General features: G+C 38.5%; 1 protein-coding gene and 1 pseudogene across 1 annotated transcript in view; one reads left to right on the top strand and one right to left on the bottom strand.

The window, feature by feature from the left end:
- LOC147710084 (E3 ubiquitin-protein ligase TRIM39-like) overlaps positions 1-17,969 on the top strand; it is a 249,858-nt gene that overhangs the window by 219,944 nt on the left and 11,945 nt on the right. The gene's annotated exons all lie outside the window — the stretch shown is intronic.
- On the bottom strand, positions 5,890-15,916 carry LOC147710085 (uncharacterized; annotated as a pseudogene).

The raw sequence follows: 17,969 nt of genomic DNA, 5'->3' as shown, positions 1-17,969 counted from the left end.
AATTTTTATTTACAAATTGTATTATATTACAATGTACAGTAGTCCTTTGTTTATTGTTGCAGCATATCCTGACGTTATTACGTATACGCGTGCGTCGTCGGCTATTTTGTGGGTAACCGGAGCAGGAAGCAGCAGGAAGCAGCAGGACGCTGAACTACGATCAGGTAGGAAAACAATCTAATACTAACTAATAAAGTTAAATAATAAAAGATTTACATTTATTGTAAGGATAAGTTAAGTAGAGGTTGCTCGAAATAAAAAAAATGTTAAATAAACAACATGTCGCTACTCGTATTATTAGAATATGCCGATGTTGGGTCGGTGGGCGTGGGGAACATCGGTAAATATAATTTAAGTAAGATTTAGTTGAATTAGTAGCATGAAAACTTGAAAAAGGGTTTAGAGAAGTATAACAAATATTTCAAAATGTATTTATGTATGCAAAGTATTAAAATGCATTTTCGAGTGATATTACAGTTTGGAAATATGGAGTTTGAGAAAGTTGGTTGCTATGTTGTTAAAATATTATATGAATGTTAATAAAGATATTTCCAATGTTTTCTTAGTGCTTTTTTGAAACAAATTTGTATTTTCAGAAGATTTTGATCTAGGGTTTATTTGCGAATAATTGATTGTCTGATTGATTATATTGGTTACATTTTAGTTGTTTTGTATACATTTTGGAAAAATTATAGCTTTGTTTTTTCTTAGAAAATATGAAAGCCAACATTTTGGAGCCTTTGTATATTCTGCTTAATTAGTTTAAAAAGCCCAATTGATGTTTTTTAATTTGTATTTAATTAAGTTGAAGTCTGTATTTTTTGTATGAGGAGGAGTAGAGAATTTTGAATTTATAAAAGTAGGTTATTTAGAATAATAAAGATGACAAGGTTAGATTGTTTGTCACTTTCTGATGCCAACAAAGAAAAATTAAAAATAATTTTTCTATGTTTGGTGAAATGTTGTAGGAATTAGCACTTGATGTGGAAATATGGAAATATCAATATTTTGAATACATAAATATTTTAATCATTCATTTTATGGTGTGGTTTTGATAGAAGAGTTTTGGGAAAAAGTGAAAATGCATTTTTTTTTATTTGCACTGTAATTTTCAATCATTTAAAAATGCAGTCCAAAAATTTATTTTTTGGGAAAATATTGGTTCTACTATTTTTTCTAAAGTCTTATGTGATTCAAAAATTAAAAAAATATGTCATGTAAGGGATTTATTTGTGAAAAAATGTTTAAAAAATAAAAACGAGGAAAAATGACCCAACATCAAATATTAAAAAATGTTTTAGGAAAAATGTTTAAACGAATTCAAATTAGAAAAATATTTAATTTTGGTAGAAGCAGGAAAGTAATGTAAATAATAGTTTGAAAAGAAAGGATGTTAGCTAGATTCTCAAGGTAATCTAAAGCCACACACAACGAAAATTGTTGTAATAGTGCCAATAGTCGTTCAGACATATCCTTAGTTCTTTGGGTAATCCGTGAGTTTAGACTACCAGTGAGAGTTTGAGAAAGTCTCATTTCTTGGAAACTTTGCTCCTTCTTCAAAGTTTCCAGAAATGAATAGAAATTAGGGTGGGGTTTACCAATTACATTATTGAAGGAGTTATGCCATCCCTCAATGGCATTATTTGTTTTTGCCTCTCCCTCTAGGCAACTCGAATAACAGTTCCACCACTGCACATGGAAACGCGGCTTCCTCCTGCGACCCGATCTGCCTAGGTGTCCAATCCATGTGTCTTCCATATAATTTAAAATGGGTGCCAATTTATCTTCGTTTGTTAAATAATAATCTGATTCTGTAATTGCAGTGTAGTACTCGTCTACACTTTTGGGAGGGACAAAACAAAGAGCAGTTAATTTTTTTAATTCGACTTGTAGTTTGCTGTCCGTTGAGTATTCAGTAACTAAGGGTGTTTTTTGTAATTTACGCCAGAATGCCTGGGAAAAGTGGAAAAAACACCCTTGAATTTGGGTATCCGTGTACAGTTTGGTGATCACATTGATCATACTCAATTCAAAATCGATAATAATTTTCCTAGGACTTTGGTTTGTTTTGGATTTAATCACAGATAATAATTCTGTGTAAGTTGCTGAAGTCTTATCAGGCAGCAAACTATATACTAGGGGTATTACACTATTATTAATTTTGGCATGAATAGTATAAATTTGGGTGAATGGATGGGGCGTGCTTTTAAACGTCCCATCCATCATCCAAATTTCACTTGATTCAAGTTTAACAAGGTTGCGTGGGGTACTAAAAATTAAGATGCGCTTAAGAGGGTTTTCGTTGTCATGCAGGAGGAAAGGTTCATTAGAAAAAGTAATAGTAAGTTCAGGAGGAATATTGATATCAGAAAAGGTATGAGGTGTGTTTGTTTGAGTATTACTTGCCTGCTTTTGTCTTTGTATAATTCTTCGCAAATTATGAACGTTGGGAATATTGCTAGCAATATGAGTAGGGACATGTTGTGCAACCTGTCTCAAAATAGATCCAGTGGATTCATTGGAGGTGCTTGCAATAGCTTTCATCTCATTCACAGTTTCTCTAACATCAACTTCCATTGCAGAGGCAGAGTGGTTATGGTCAGTTGTCCTTACAATAATATCATTGACCGTAACCGCTCTGCCGCTGCAACGAGTTGTATGGTATTGCACGCATCTCCAATGAATCCGTGGATTACTTAATCTATCCTTACAATAAATGTAACCTTGATGAGCTAGTAGTTGTTTTCCTTTCCTGGATGGGATATATTTAGCAGTTTGTTGTTGTGAAGACATTTTCTGAAAAGAAAAAATAATTGTTTTAATATTTGAAATATAAAAATTGAAAACTAAGAATTTGTATGCAGTTTTCATTTTGCTAAACTCTGATTATTGTTTATTTCTATTGTATCTAGCACATTTTACATGTTTCTTCACTTGCTAGCACTTTACTTATTGCTGTAATTACCAGTAGTTTGAATACTAAGTTAGGTATTTTGACTATTGTGCACTTTCTCTTCTGCTGCAGTTATCAGGAGTTGGGATAGTAATTTAGGCCTCTTGACTTTCCAGCACTTTCCCTACTGTAGCACTTAGTTGGAGTTGGAATAGTAATTTACACCTGAAGACTATCCAGCACTTTCCCTACTGTAGCACTTAGTCGGAGTTGGAATAGTAATTTACATCTGTTGAGTATCCTGCACTTTCCCTACTGTTGCACTTTCCAGGAGTTGGAATAGTAATTTACACCTCTAGACTATCCAGCTCTTTCCCTACTGTTGCACTTACCAGGAGTTGGAATAGTAATTTACAACTCTACACTATCCAGCACTTTCCCTACTGTTGCACTTTCCAGGAGTTAGAATAGTAATTTATACCTCTAGACTATCCAGCACTTTTCCTACTGTTGCACTTACCAGGAGTTGGAATATTAATTTACACCTCTACACTATCCTGCACTTTCCCTACTGTAACACTTGGTCGGAGTTGGAATAGTAATTTACATCTGTTGAGTATCCTGCACTTTCCCTACTGTTGCACTTTCCAGGAGTTGGAATAGTAATTTACACCTCTAGATTATCCAGCACTTTCTCTACTGTTGCACTTACCAGGAGTTGGAATAGTAATTTACACCTGATGACTATCCAGCACTTTCCCTACTGTAGCACTTGGTCGGAGTTGGAATAGTAATTTACATCTGTTGAGTATCCTGCACTTTCCCTACTGTTGCACTTTCCAGGAGTTGGAATAGTAATTTACACCTCTAGACTATCCAGCACTTTCTCTACTGTTGCACTTACCAGGAGTTGGAATAGTAATTTACACCTGATGACTATCCAGCACTTTCCCTACTGTTGCACTTGGTCGGAGTTGGAATAGTAATTTACATCTGTTGAGTATCCTGCACTTTCCCTACTGTTGCACTTTCCAGGAGTTGGAATAGTAATTTACACCTCTAGACTATCCAGCACTTTCTCTACTGTTGCACTTAGCAGGAGTTGGAATAGTAATTTACACCTGATGACTATCCAGCACTTTCCCTACTGTTGCACTTAGTCGGAGTTGGAATAGTAATTTACATCTGTTGAGTATCCTGCACTTTCCCTACTGTTGCACTTAGTAGGTGTTGGAATAGTAATTTACACCTCTAGATTATCCAGCACTTTCTCTACTGTTGCACTTACCAGGAGTTGGAATAGTAATTTACACCTGATGACTATCCAGCACTTTCCCTAATGTTGCACTTAGTCGGAGTTGGAATAGTAATTTACATCTGTTGAGTATCCTGCACTTTCCCTACTGTTGCACTTAGTTGGAGTTGGAATAGTAATTTACACCTCTAGATTATCCAGCACTTTCTCTACTGTTGCACTTACCAGGAGTTGGAATAGTAATTTACACCTGATGACTATCCAGCACTTTCCCTAATGTTGCACTTAGTCGGAGTTGGAATAGTAATTTACATCTGTTGAGTATCCTGCACTTTCCCTACTGTTGCACGTAGTTGGAGTTGGAATAGTAATTTACAACTCTTGACTATCCTGCATTTTCCCTGCTGTTGCACTTTCCAGGGGTTGGAATAGTAATTTACGCCTCTTTAATATCCTGCATTTTTTTACTGTAGCACTTATTAGGAGTTGTGATAATAATTTGCACTTGTAGATTTCACAAAACTTTATTCAGTGCTTTGTTTACCTAGAGGTGAAATTTGTAGCTGTTCATATATATCATGTGTTATTCATTAGTGCTTATGCATGACTTATATATGTATCAGGAAAACTGTATTTCACTTACTTTTAGTGTTTTTGTTCTTTACTTTGAAGAAATGTGTCCTGGTGTCCTTGTGCCGGTTTTCTTCGAGGTTGTTTAAGTTTAGGTTAGATGGAGTCCTTAAATAAAGAAAAGTATGTGTGAAAATGTGTGACACATAATTTTTGAGGAGACTGATTTTCATGTTTTCTTCACAGGCATGAGGTATTATATTGAAGTTTACTTTACCACTTTCTCTGCACTTTATTTATAGCAGTACTCATGTAAAGAGACAAATGCAATTTTGGTCTCTGGATTCCACAGTCTTTTGTGTATTGTAGTATTTACATGTATCTGGGATAGCAAATCACAACACTACAGTTTCCTGCACTTTCACTACTGTAGCACTTACCAGGAAAAGCAATGATAATTTAAGCTTCTAGAGTATCCTGCACTTTCCCTACTGTTGCACTTTCCAGGAGTTGGAATAGTAATTTACACCTTTAGATTATCCAGCACTTTCCTTACTGTTGCACTTACCAGGAGTTGGAATAGTAATTTATACTTGTAGACTATCCAGCACTTTCCTTACTGTAGCACTTAGTCGGAGTTGGAATAGTAATTTACATCTGTTGAGTATCCTGCACTTTCCCTACTGTTTCACTTTCCAGGAGTTGGAATAGTAATTTATACCTGTAGACTATCCAGCACTTTCCTTACTGTAGCACTTAGTCGGAGTTGGAATAGTAATTTACATCTGTTGAGTATCCTGCACTTTCCCTACTGTTGCACTTTCCAGGAGTTGGAATAGTAATTTATATCTCTAGATTATCCAGCACTTTTCCTACTGTTGCACTTTCCAGGAGTTGGAATAGACATTTAGGCTTCTAGACTATCCAGCACCTTCTCTGCTGTTGCACTTTCCAGGGGTTGGAATAGTAATTTACGCTTCATTAATATCCTGCACTTTGCCTGCTGTTGCACTTACCAGGTGTTGTGATAGTAATTTACACTTGTACATTTCACAAAACTTTATTCAGTGCTGTGTTTAGCTAGAGGTGAAATTTGTAGCTGTTCATATATATCATGTGTTATTAATTAGTGTTTATGCATGACTTATATATGTATCAGGAAAACTGTATTTCACTTACTATTAGTGTTTTTGATCTTTACTTTGAAGAAATGTGTCCTGGTGTCCTTGTGTCGGTTTTCCTCGAGGTTTTTCAAGTTTTGGTTAGATGGAGTCCTTAAACAAAGAAAAGTATGTGTGAAAATGTGTGACACATAATTTTTGAGGAGACTGATTTTCATGTTTTCTTCACAGGCATGAGGTATTATATTGAAGTTTACTTTACCATTTTCTCTGCACTTTATTTATAGCAGTACTCATGTAAAGAGACAAATGCAATTTTGGTCTCTGGATTCCACAGTCTTTTGTGTATTGTAGTATTTACATGTATCTGGGATAGCAAATCACAACACTACAGTTTCCTGCACTTTCACTACTGTAGCACTTACCAGGAAAAGCAATGATAATTTAAGCTTCTAGAGTATCCTGCACTTTCCCTACTGTTGCACTTTCCAGGAGTTGGAATAGTAATTTACACCTCTAGATTATCCAGCACTTTCCTTACTGTTGCAATTACCAGGCTTTGGAATAGTAATTTATACCTGTAGACTATCCAGCACTTTACTTACTGTAGCACTTAGTCGGAGTTGGAATAGTAATTTACATCTGTTGAGTATCCTGCACTTTTCCTACTGTTGCACTTTCCAGAAGTTGGAATAGACATTTAGGCTTCTAGACTATCCAGCACCTTCCCTGCTGTTGCACTTTCCAGGGGTTGGAATAGTAATTTACGCTTCATTAATATGCTGCACTTTGTCTGCTGTTGCACTTACCAGGTGTTGTGATAGTAATTTACACTTGTACATTTCACAAAACTTTATTCAGTGCTGTGTTTAGCTAGAGGTGAAATTTGTAGCTGTTCATATATATCATGTGTTATTCATTAGTGCTTATGCATGACTTATATATGTATCAGGAAAACTGTATTTCACTTACTATTAGTGTTTTTGATCTTTACTTTGAAGAAATGTGTCCTGGTGTCCTTGTGTCGGTTTTCCTCGAGGTTTTTCAAGTTTTGGTTAGATGGAGTCCTTAAACAAAGAAAAGTATGTGTGAAAATGTGTGACACATAATTTTTGAGGAGACTGATTTTCATGTTTTCTTCACAGGCATGAGGTATTATATTGAAGTTTACTTTACCACTTTCTCTGCACTTTATTTATAGCAGTACTCATGTAAAGAGAGAAATGCAATTTTGGTCTCTGGATTCTACAGTCCTTTGTGTATTGTAGCATTTATATGTATCTGGGATAGCAAATGACCACTTTACAGTTTCCTGCACTTTCACTACTATAGCACTTACCAGGAAAAGCAATGATAATTTAAGCTTCTAGAGTATCCTGCATTTTCACTACTGTTGCACTTACCAGGGTTTGGAATAGTAATTTATACCTCTAGAAAATCTAGCACTTTCCTTACTGTAGCACTTAGTCGGAGATGGAATAGTAATTTACACCTCTAGGCTATCCTGCACTTTCCCTACTGTTGCACTTTCCAGGAGTTGGAATAGTTATTTACACCTGTAGACTATCCAGCACTTTCCCTACTGTAGCACTTACTCGGAGTTGGAATAGTAATTTACACCTGAAGACTATCCAGCACTTTCCCTATTGTAGCACTTAGTCGGAGTTGGAATAGTAATTTATACCTTTAAATTATCCAGCACTTTTTCTACTGTAGCACTTAGTTGGAGTTGGAATTGTAATTTAGGCCTCTAGACTATCCAGTACTTTCCCTGCTGTTGCACTTTTCAGGGGTTGGAATAGTAAGTTACGCCTCTTTAATAACCTGCACTTTGCCTGCTGTTGCACTTACCAGGTGTTGTCATAGTAATTTACACTTGTACATTTCACAAAAGTTTATTCAGTGCTGTGTTTAGGTAGCTCAGACATTTGTAGCTGTTTATATATACCATGTGTTATTCATTACTGCTTATGCATGACTTATATATGTATCTGAATAACTGTATTTCACTTACTATTAGTGTTTTTGATCTTTACTTTGAAGAAATGTGTCCTGGTGTCCTTGTGCCGGTTTTCCTCGAGGTTGCTCAAGTTTTGGTTAGATGGAGTCCTTTATCAAAGAAAAGTATGTGTGAAAATGTGTGACACATAATTTTTGAGGAGACTGATTTTCATGTTTTCTTCACAGGCATGAGGTATCATATTGAAGTTTACTTTACCACTTTCTCTGCACTTTATTTATAGCAGTACTCATGTAAAGAGAGAAATGCAATTTTGGTCTCTGGATTCCACAGTCCTTTGTATATTGTAGCATTTATATGTATCTGGGATAGCAAATGACAACTCTACAATTTACTGCACTTTCACTACTATAGCACTTACCAGGAATAGCTTTTAGAGTATCCTGCACTTTCACTACTGTTGCACTTACCAGGGTTTGGAATAGTAATTTATACCTCCAGAAAATCTAGCACTTTCTCTACTGTAGCATTTACATATGTATAATGAAAACAGTTTTATACTTACTATTAGTTATTGAAGTTTGCTATTTAGAATTGTGTCCTTGTAATTGTAGTCGGGTCTTTTCGAGGTTGTTCTACGTTTGAGTAGATGAAGTCCTTAGAAAAGAAAAGTATGTGTGACATATAATTTCTGACGAGAGTGAATAACATGTTTTCTTCATATGATGGGCTAATATATTGAAGCATACTTTAGCACTTTCTCTGTACTTTATGTATAGCTGAATTTTTTGATACTATAGCACTGTTCTACATTTTTTTTCCTTGCTGCAATTAGCTAGAGTTTGTAGATGTATAAGCAGTTTGATATCACTACCATTATTTATTGTTTATGTAGAATTAATACATCTATTTCGCAATCTGTTTTTCACTTACTTTTCGGTTTGGTTTTTTGAATAGTAGAAATGTGTCCTTCCACTTGCTGTACGATTTATTTCTTACTTGGATTGGTGTGTTTTTCTGAAACATTTTAAAAAACAAATAATATTTTTTTTTAACCCGTGTAAACTGATTTATTTTTTGCCTTTGAATTGCAGTGTTTAGTTTTATGTGAAATATTTAGATTACCTTTTAAATCGGTGATGAAATTTTTTTTCAGTCCAATTATGTCTCAAGATATAATTTATATGTAGTATCTCTGTCAGGAATTTTTTTTTTTAAAGTTTACTCCTAATGCGGCGTTTTACATTTAATAAATAATAAACTAATTTTCATAGAAATAATGATGTACCTTATTTTATTTTTCGAAAACGGGTCGCTTTCAAAAATGAATGAAATAGACACGGCTTTCGTTTGTAACCGTTCTAAATAGATTTCTAAGAGAAAAATAATAAATAACCAACATATTAATACTATTGTTTTATTCTAAAATCACGTTTTATTCTTGAAATTATTAATTAAAAAATTTAAGTTTTATTTTATATTGGACGTATTTTTTAAACATGGCATTATTGTATATTTATTTTTATTTATTCGCAGAAATATTTTTTAACATTTCCATAAAAAAAATATAGTTAATATTAATATAGTAGTTATTTATTTAACATGACTATTATTTATGGTGTTATCGTTTTCCGAACACTTTACTTACTTGAAAATAGTTGGTATTCATTCTATTATGTAGATTAAGAAATATCGATGGGATGACAGGGTGAAAAGTTCATAGAGTGCAATCTCACGTCTGCTCTCTCGGGTAGTTGAGGATCAACTAATTTCAAAATGGTGTCTCAGTACTATTTATAAGTTTGGTGTAGTATAACAAAAATAATCGTAAAAATATGCGTTGGAAATCGTTTTAAATTTTACATTTATTTCTCTGAGAACATATAATTTAAAAATCCATTAAAAGACGTTTATATCCCGTTATGTTTGCCGTTTTGGCATCCATTTTGGGTATTATGTTGTGGTATGAAATCATTGAAATAATAGTAGGACTCATTATTGTGATACTTATGCAAAATGGCGTCCATGAATACTATATATATGTTTGTTTTATCCGAATACTTACATATCGTGTAAAAGAATAAGAATGAGTATATTTTTGATTCATAGAAAGGCAGTAAGTTAATTGTTTTCATTTTTACTGATCGAAATACTATTGAAAGTACTCGACTATGAATTTTAATACTCGAGTAATTATTTAATAAATAAATAGTAATCGTAATAATATGTTACTTTTTCATGCCGTTTTTTTAATATACTTACCCACCCAAAACCCCTATTTTCCCTGGATCCCGTGGGCAGGTTTTATTTTATAAAAGAAATAATACATAATATGTGATTTTATAAAAAGTACGAGTAATAATTTATTAAATAATAATGGAAATTATTACTCGAGTAATTATTTAATAAATAAATAAATGGAATTCGTAATAATATGGTAGTTTTTCATGCCGTTCTTTCAAACACTTACCCACCCAAAACCCCTATTTTCCCTGCATCCCGTTGCCAGGTTTTATTTTACAAAAGAAATAAAATATATATATTTATATGTGAATTTTAAAAAAGGACGAGTAATAATTTATTAAATAATAATGAAAATTAATACTCGAGTAATTATTTAATAAATAAATAAATGGAATTCGTAATAAAATGGTAGTTTTTCATGCCGTTTTTTCAAACACTTACCCACCCAAAACCCCTAATTTCCCTGCATCCCGTTGCCAGGTTTTATTTTACAAAAGAAATAAAAAATATATATTTATATGTGAATTTTAAAAAAGGACGAGTAATATTTTATTAAATAATAATGAAAATTAATACTCGAGTAATTATTTAATAAATAAATAAATGGAATTAGTAATAATATGGTAGTTTTTTATGCCGTTTTTTAATACACTTACCCACCCAAAACCCCTATTTTCCCTGCATCCCGTGCCAGGTTTTATTTTACAAAGAAATTTTTTAATATATATATGCGTTGTAATGGTACACGTTGTTAAATGTTGCGTTGTAATGGTACTTTTCCTATTAAAGTACTATTTTGCGTTGTAATAGTACTCGTTGTAAAAACATGCGTTGTAGTAGTATTAGCGTTGTAACATCCGCGTTGTAACGGTATGCGTTGTAACAGTATGCGTTGTAACATCATATATCCGGAGAAAGGCCTGTCCTCCTGTCGGGTGTGCTACGCATACTCATGAGTACCAAAGGCAGAGCATCAGGCCAACTTAAGGAAGTCGATGAACATACTTTGGCTATTCGGGACTTCAACGTGCCGTTTATCTGCTCCACGATACCTGAAGCCTCTGGTCGATAGCTACAGTGCAACTTCTGATCAATGTTCAATGCAGAGCAAAGCATCTTCACAATCTCACTGTGAAAATGAGTTCCTCGATCTGATTCCAGGGAGTTTGGCACCCCGTAGCGCGGGATCAACTCTCTAAGCAACAACTTTGCTACTGTGAGTGTGTCGCACCTGCGTGTAGGGTATGCTTCGACCCATCTGGAAAATATGCATACAACCACCAGAACATACCTGAGGCGGTTGCTTTTTGGCATTTCAATAAAATCTAATTGCAATCTGTTGAAAGGCCCCCCAGACCTCCCAATGTGACTCATTGTAACTGGTGTTCTTTTCCCTACGTTCAGTTGCTGACATGTAACGCATCTCCTACACACTGCTTCTGCTGCAATCCTAAACTTAGGGCAATACCAAGTCTGCCTGAATACCCTCAGCATGGCATCCCTTCCTAAGTGTACTGGACCATGTATCTGTCGTGCCATTGGACTCACTAATTCCTCGGGTAATACTGCCCTTCCATCTGCTGAAACCCAAAAATCCATTTCACTTTTTACACACCCTGCTGTTTCCCATGCTTTTTTCTCAGAATCTGGTGCATTCTCTTGCATGTTTTTCAAATCCTTCCAAGTATCTACTGTTTCTAACATCATGTTCAATTCGGTCTTTTCCTGAGCCCCACCTACTTCCACTTCCGTGAAAGAATATCCTTGCTCCGCACAATAGCGGGCAACTTCATCTGCATATCTATTACCTTGTGACACAAAATCTGTATTTTTGGTGTGGGCTGTGCATTTGACTATTGCAATTTCAGCTGGACCTTGTAATGCTTCTAACAGTAGTCGCACAAATTCTCCATTTCAAATAGGCGAACCAGAGGAGGTCATGTAACCACTCTGAGACCACAATTGCCCGAAATCATGAACTACACCGAAACCATATTGGCTATCCGTATATATGGTGACTCTAATCTTGCTACCTGCTATACAGGCACGTGTCAATGCAATGATTTCTGCTACCTGAGCGGAGTGTACTCCTTCCAGGCAAGCGGCTTCCACAACTCCTGAAATAGTGCAAACCGCATAAGCGGCTCTCAACCGACCAGTATCGTCTCTTAAACATGAGCCATCAACAAAGAAAATTTCATCGGGGTCAATCAACGGCTCATCCACAATATCTGGTCTTGGCTTTGTGCATAGTTCAGTCACATCAAGGCAATCGTGATCTTCACATTCTTCGCCTTCTATATCGTTAGGAAGTGGCATCAGAGTAGCAGGATTCAAAACAGAGCACCTCTTAAGGGTCACGTTCTCTGCAGCAAGAATAAATTGCTCGTAGCGCGTGAGCCTACTGTTGGTCATGTGCTGTGTCTTGGTCCTGGTCATCAACAATTCTACAGAATGCGGTACATACACCACTAACTGGTGTCCCATTACAATATTTTCACACTGCTCAATGCTGACACCTGTTGCAGCAACGGATTTGAGACATCCGGGCAACGCTGCGGCTACTGGATCTAAAGTAGCCGAAAAGTAGGCAACTGGTCTACGGGCATTTCCATGAATTTGCACTAAAACTGACAAAGCACAACCCTCCCTTTCGCAACAGAAAAGCGAAAATGGTTTTTCATAATCTGGCATTCCCAAAGCCGGAGCACGGCACAAGTCTTCTCTCAGCTGGAGGAACGCCATCAAACAATCTCTGTCCCATGGTACCGGATCACTCACCTCCTTGTGCGTCAGTTTTTGTAAAGGTTTTGCTTTCAGTGAAAAGTTAGCTATCCACTGTCGGCAATAACCAACCATTCCTAGGAACATCCTGACTTCTCTCTGTGTCGTAGGCGCATTCATTTTCATTATCGCCTCTATCCTATCTGGTGACACCTTGCGCTTTCCTTTTTCTATCCGGTGACCCAAGTACTGTACTTCTGTCAGACAGTACTGCAATTTGCTCGGAGATACCTTGTGTCCATTTTCAGCTAAATGGTTCAGCAAGGCAATGGTATCTGTCTTACAAGCCTCTTCTGTTTCTGACGCAACAAGTAGGTCGTCTATGTACTGGACCAGAACCGAGTTCTGTGTCAGTACTAGACTTTCAAGGTTTTTCTTCAGTATCTGATTAAAAATTGATGGGCTATCTGTAAACCCTTGTGGGATACGACACCATGTTAAAACGCGATTTTCCATTTTAAAAGCAAAAAGGTACTGGCTCTCTTCATCCAATGGGATTGAAAAGAAAGCCTGACAAAGATCTATCACTGTGAACCACTCAGCTTGGAATGGTATCTGAAACAATATCACTGATGGATTCGGTACCACTGGACAACATGAAACATCTATGTTGTTAATTTTTCGCAGATCCTGCACTATTCTGAATTTCCCACTAGGTTTCTGCAAACCCATAATCGGGGAGTTGCATGGACTACCCACAATTTCTTTCAGTATTCCCTGTTGAATCATAGAATCGATCACAGGCTTTATTCCTGCAATCGTCTCTGGGGTCAATTTGTACTGAGGCGTTCTTGGATATTCAGCATTTGGTTTTACCATAATCTTCACTGGTTCTACCCCTTTGATCAATCCTATCTCTTCTCCAGTAAAATCCCATACCTTGGATGACACTGCATCCCGTAAATCCCATGGGAGCTCCTCCACTGTTAGGGTAGGATACAGTTCTATGCATGTTCTCGAATTTACAACTTTGAAGGTAGCATCATCATCTGTAGTCTGTACCTCTACTCCCTGAGGTGTGCAGTATATTGTGCAGTTCAGTTTGCACAATAAGTCCCTTCCTAACAGACACACAGGACTAGAATCACATACTACAAACTGATGTTCATCCGTGTAGTTCCCTATTTTCACTGACACTGGTTCCGTCAAAGGGCTAGTCATTCTCTTATTTGCAACTCCTACTACCTGAATTGTTTCCCCCGACATTGGTAGATCTGGAACCACTGCTGATCTCAAAGTGGACCGAGTAGCTCCGGTGTCCACTAAGAACGTTGTAGGACACCCTGCCACTTCAGCCTCCACAAATGGTCCTCTTTGATCCACTTCTAGAACTGCCCCGAGGGTACAGTCCTCTTCTCTACTTACACGTCGCCCCGTCACGGGATCAACGTAGTAACACTCTTCTCCGTCTACAAAGAGAGGCATTTGTATATGGACCTTTCCCCCTGTCGAAATCCTTGGTGGCTGCGGGAACTGAGCTCGTGGAGCCGAAATCCCCCCTTTGGCCACGTTACTTCTTGACACCGTCACCCTTTGAACTGGAACTTCCTGAACTTCCTCCTCTACTTCTATTTCTCCGTTTTCAGGGTTATAGGGACACTCGCGTCTCCAATGTCCCACCTGGTGACACTGATGACACTTTGTCGTTTTTTTCAATGTAGCAAAATCTATCCTAGGTCTAGGGTTTTCCTCGTTGTCCCTATTCTGACTGTTTGATTTCCGTCCCATGGTCCCCGTTCCCTGTTGCTGCTGTCCTCCCTTTCCAGCTGACTGCATCTGCACTACCATCAATTTTTCCTTTAATTTCTTTGCTTTGGACTCTCTCATCACTGCAGTATCTTGCGTATCTCAAAATCTCATCCAATGGTTTGTTTTGCCAACAAATTAAATGCTGCTGAATCATCAGACAAATATCAGGTCTCAACCCCAAAACAAACTTTGATACAAACTGTCCTATATCTTTGGGGTCCATTACATCGAGTCCACTGTATTGTTTGAATGCTTTCAGCAATCTTTCATAATACTTATGAACTGTCTCCTTGGGTTCTTGTCTTGTTCTGTCTATCTTTACCCAGTCTATGTCTTGTGGTGGCACTTTATCCTTCAACCATGTAATCACCCTTTCATATTTTAACATTACACTTTCTGACGGTCCATTAGTACGAGGATCCCTTTCTGGTTCTACAGTTGGCCAATCTACACTAACCTTGCATGCTATCCACAAGTCTCTTGGAACCACAATGTCAAACAAGGTGTTCAAATCAATCCACAACACCTTTGAAATCTTGACAAACCTCTCTACCTGCTTGTACCACTCTACAGGATTCTCCCTTAACTTCGGAAATGAGTTTGTGAATGCAGCCAAATCTCCCCTACTCCAGGGTACATGTACATAATTCCCATTCGATATTTCCCGCTAAGGGAATGCCTCCATCTGCATTACTCTTCCCTCCGGAGACATCACATTCGTACTCCGCCTAACAGTTCCCTTTTTGGACCACCTCTCTTCCCATTTGTCCAGGTCCCTCCATGCTCTTATTCCTGTGATCAGTTCCCTTATGTGTGTTTTTAATCCAGTTGTCCTCCTCTCATCTAAGTCCTGATCTGAATACTGCAACCTGTGGTTACCCTGTAATGCCTTGGTTCTGGACAAATCTACCATATACTTGTCTGCCAGTTCAGACAGTTTCTCATGAGTTGCTCTAGCCTTTCGGGTGATGTCCTTTGCTATAAACAACAGCTCATCCTGCTCGTACATCTCAATCCTTTCTAAAGCCAATGTACCATCTATTATATCGTTCAGATCAGATCTTAAGCTGGTCACATCGAGTCGTTTGGCTTTTATCACAGCTTTTAGTACGCCATCTCTAGAGAGTCTATTCACATCCCCTCCCATCACAGCTCTGAGTCCTACGTCTAGGCTCAGGCGAGTTATGGGGAGTCCTCCCGTGTTCCCATCTCTCCAGGTCCCATGCAGTTCCATCCTCTCTGGGTGTATGGTGAAACACTTTCCCATTTCTCATAGTCACACAATTCCCATCCTGCATGGTTTCCCTAGATGCATGGTAAGACATTCCGTTATTCCTCATTTCTTCACCATTTGCCGGTGGTCTCTGATCTCTCGACCCATGGCAAGATCCTTCGCTGTTCCCTATGCTCCCACGACTCCAGTGCTGTACGTTATCATTAGGTGCATGGTGAGTGCACCTAAACCTATCCCTGTATTCTTGTGTCCTTCGGTCTCCCTCACTTTGAATGAGACGAGACATCTCTCCACATCCTGTACTTCTCTCACTTCGCTCCTGCCCATTTCCACCGTCAATATGACGTATAACTCCTCTACTCTCCTGACCTTTACCGTCCCACTCCTGACTGCTTGCGCTAGCCCCGCAGTGAGACAATGTTCCATTGCCTCGACTTCCCCATTCTGCTTTTGCTCTTGGCCTGTTGCTCGGTACTTCTGGGGACTCATCCCATTCCCTCAAGTCAGCCCTCAACTCTTTGTAGGATTTCGTCCGTGGTCCCCTCAGGTCCATCGGTCCTCTCTGACCCCCCTGTTCTACTACTGGACCCACTGCTGAATCCAATGGGGTGCTCCAAGTTACTGGTACTGGCAATTGCCTCCAGGCATTGGTCGTGTTATTCCTTCTTTCCATCTCAACTCTTTCTCTGTCTAGCTGTACCTGTTCTTCCTCTCTCCCTTTCTCTGGGTTATAAATCGACCGTATAGGACCTATGGTAACAGGTACTTGAAGAGCCTCTGGCAATCCATGAGACTCAGCCCTCTCTGTTGCTGGCGACTTCTGCACCACAAACCTTCTGACTACTCTCTGTACAGGACTATGTTGAGGTGTCTCCTCACCTTTGGTAGGTACCCAATCCGCTAAAGGGAGTGGCCTATACCCTTCTATGCCAACCCTGTCTTCCTTTGGGAGCCCCGTACCTTCTGTCGCCCTATTGTCCGGAGGCGGTCTATCTATCAGCAACCTATTTATGAGTCCGTCCTCCGACTCGCTCTCATCATCCTCTTCCATGGGTTTCTTTTCACTTGTAACCTCTCTCATGGGGTACAACTTGTCTACTTCAATCGTCCGTACCCTCCATTTCTTGGCTTCCTCATCCCATTTAGCATCTTGCACTGCCCTCACTGATCGCCTTACCCTTTCTTGGCGTCTGTTCTGATTCCTGTCGTGCGCCGCCCTAATCCACGCGTTAAGGGCCTCAAACTGTGTTGGTCTAGGCAAAGGTCTCAGTGAGGACATGACTGCTTTCAGCTGATGTAACACTTCTAGTCTAAAAGTTCCGTATTTCGGAAAGGTCAATTCCTCATTCCCTTCTGTAATCTTACTCCAAGTATCGAGCCACAGTATAGTATGCAACCCAACATTCGCTGCCATATAGTAAGCTGGTGTACCCTCTGGCGGTGCTTCTTCCCTGTAATAAGATTCTCTTCTTTTTCTCTTAAAAATCCCTCTCAAACATTTAAAACACTTCATGTTCAAAATCTACGAATTTCTATTTTCTCCGCGTTTGTTTACTTCCTGATGACAATCCACCAATCTCAGCGCGGCTTCTCACTGACGTCACACCAACCGCCCTATCACAGCGCGGCTTCTCACTAACCGGCCTATCTCAGCGCGGCTCTCGCTGACGTCACTCGTCCCCCTTCGCAGCAGTTCCCCTCCTTTCTCAGCTCGTCTCTGCGGTCATGCATGCGTCCCATTCATACTCTGAAAAATGATTACTTCCGACCAAGCGATCACTTTTCTTGACTGTACGTCCACAGTCTAACTGTAATTGTCACCTTAACCGATGAAATGTCTTTTCGTGTACGTCTAGACAATCGCCTTCTCTGATAGGTTACTTGCACACGGTAACTTTCGACCTGCGTCCGTTACCCACACACACACTCTTGCATTCCCCCTATCTCGGTCCTGCGGCGGTCAATGGTACCTCATGACCTCCTTACTCTGGTCGACAACTACTCTGGATGTTCGATACACCCGAACCACTTAAGCTCTACCCCGAGCTTAAGATTTTTACCAGGTTGCGCGCGCTCACAACCCTCTCACATTCACACTACAGGCATTCAACTCCGCATGACATTACAATACAAATACAACAAAAAAACACCGCAATCTA

This window comes from Lissotriton vulgaris, chromosome 5 (assembly GCF_964263255.1).
Source record: "Lissotriton vulgaris chromosome 5, aLisVul1.2, whole genome shotgun sequence".
NCBI classification, from domain to species: Eukaryota; Metazoa; Chordata; class Amphibia; order Caudata; family Salamandridae; genus Lissotriton; species Lissotriton vulgaris.
Note: the sequence above shows the minus strand (reverse complement) of the source record. Positions and strands in the feature narration are given on the sequence as shown.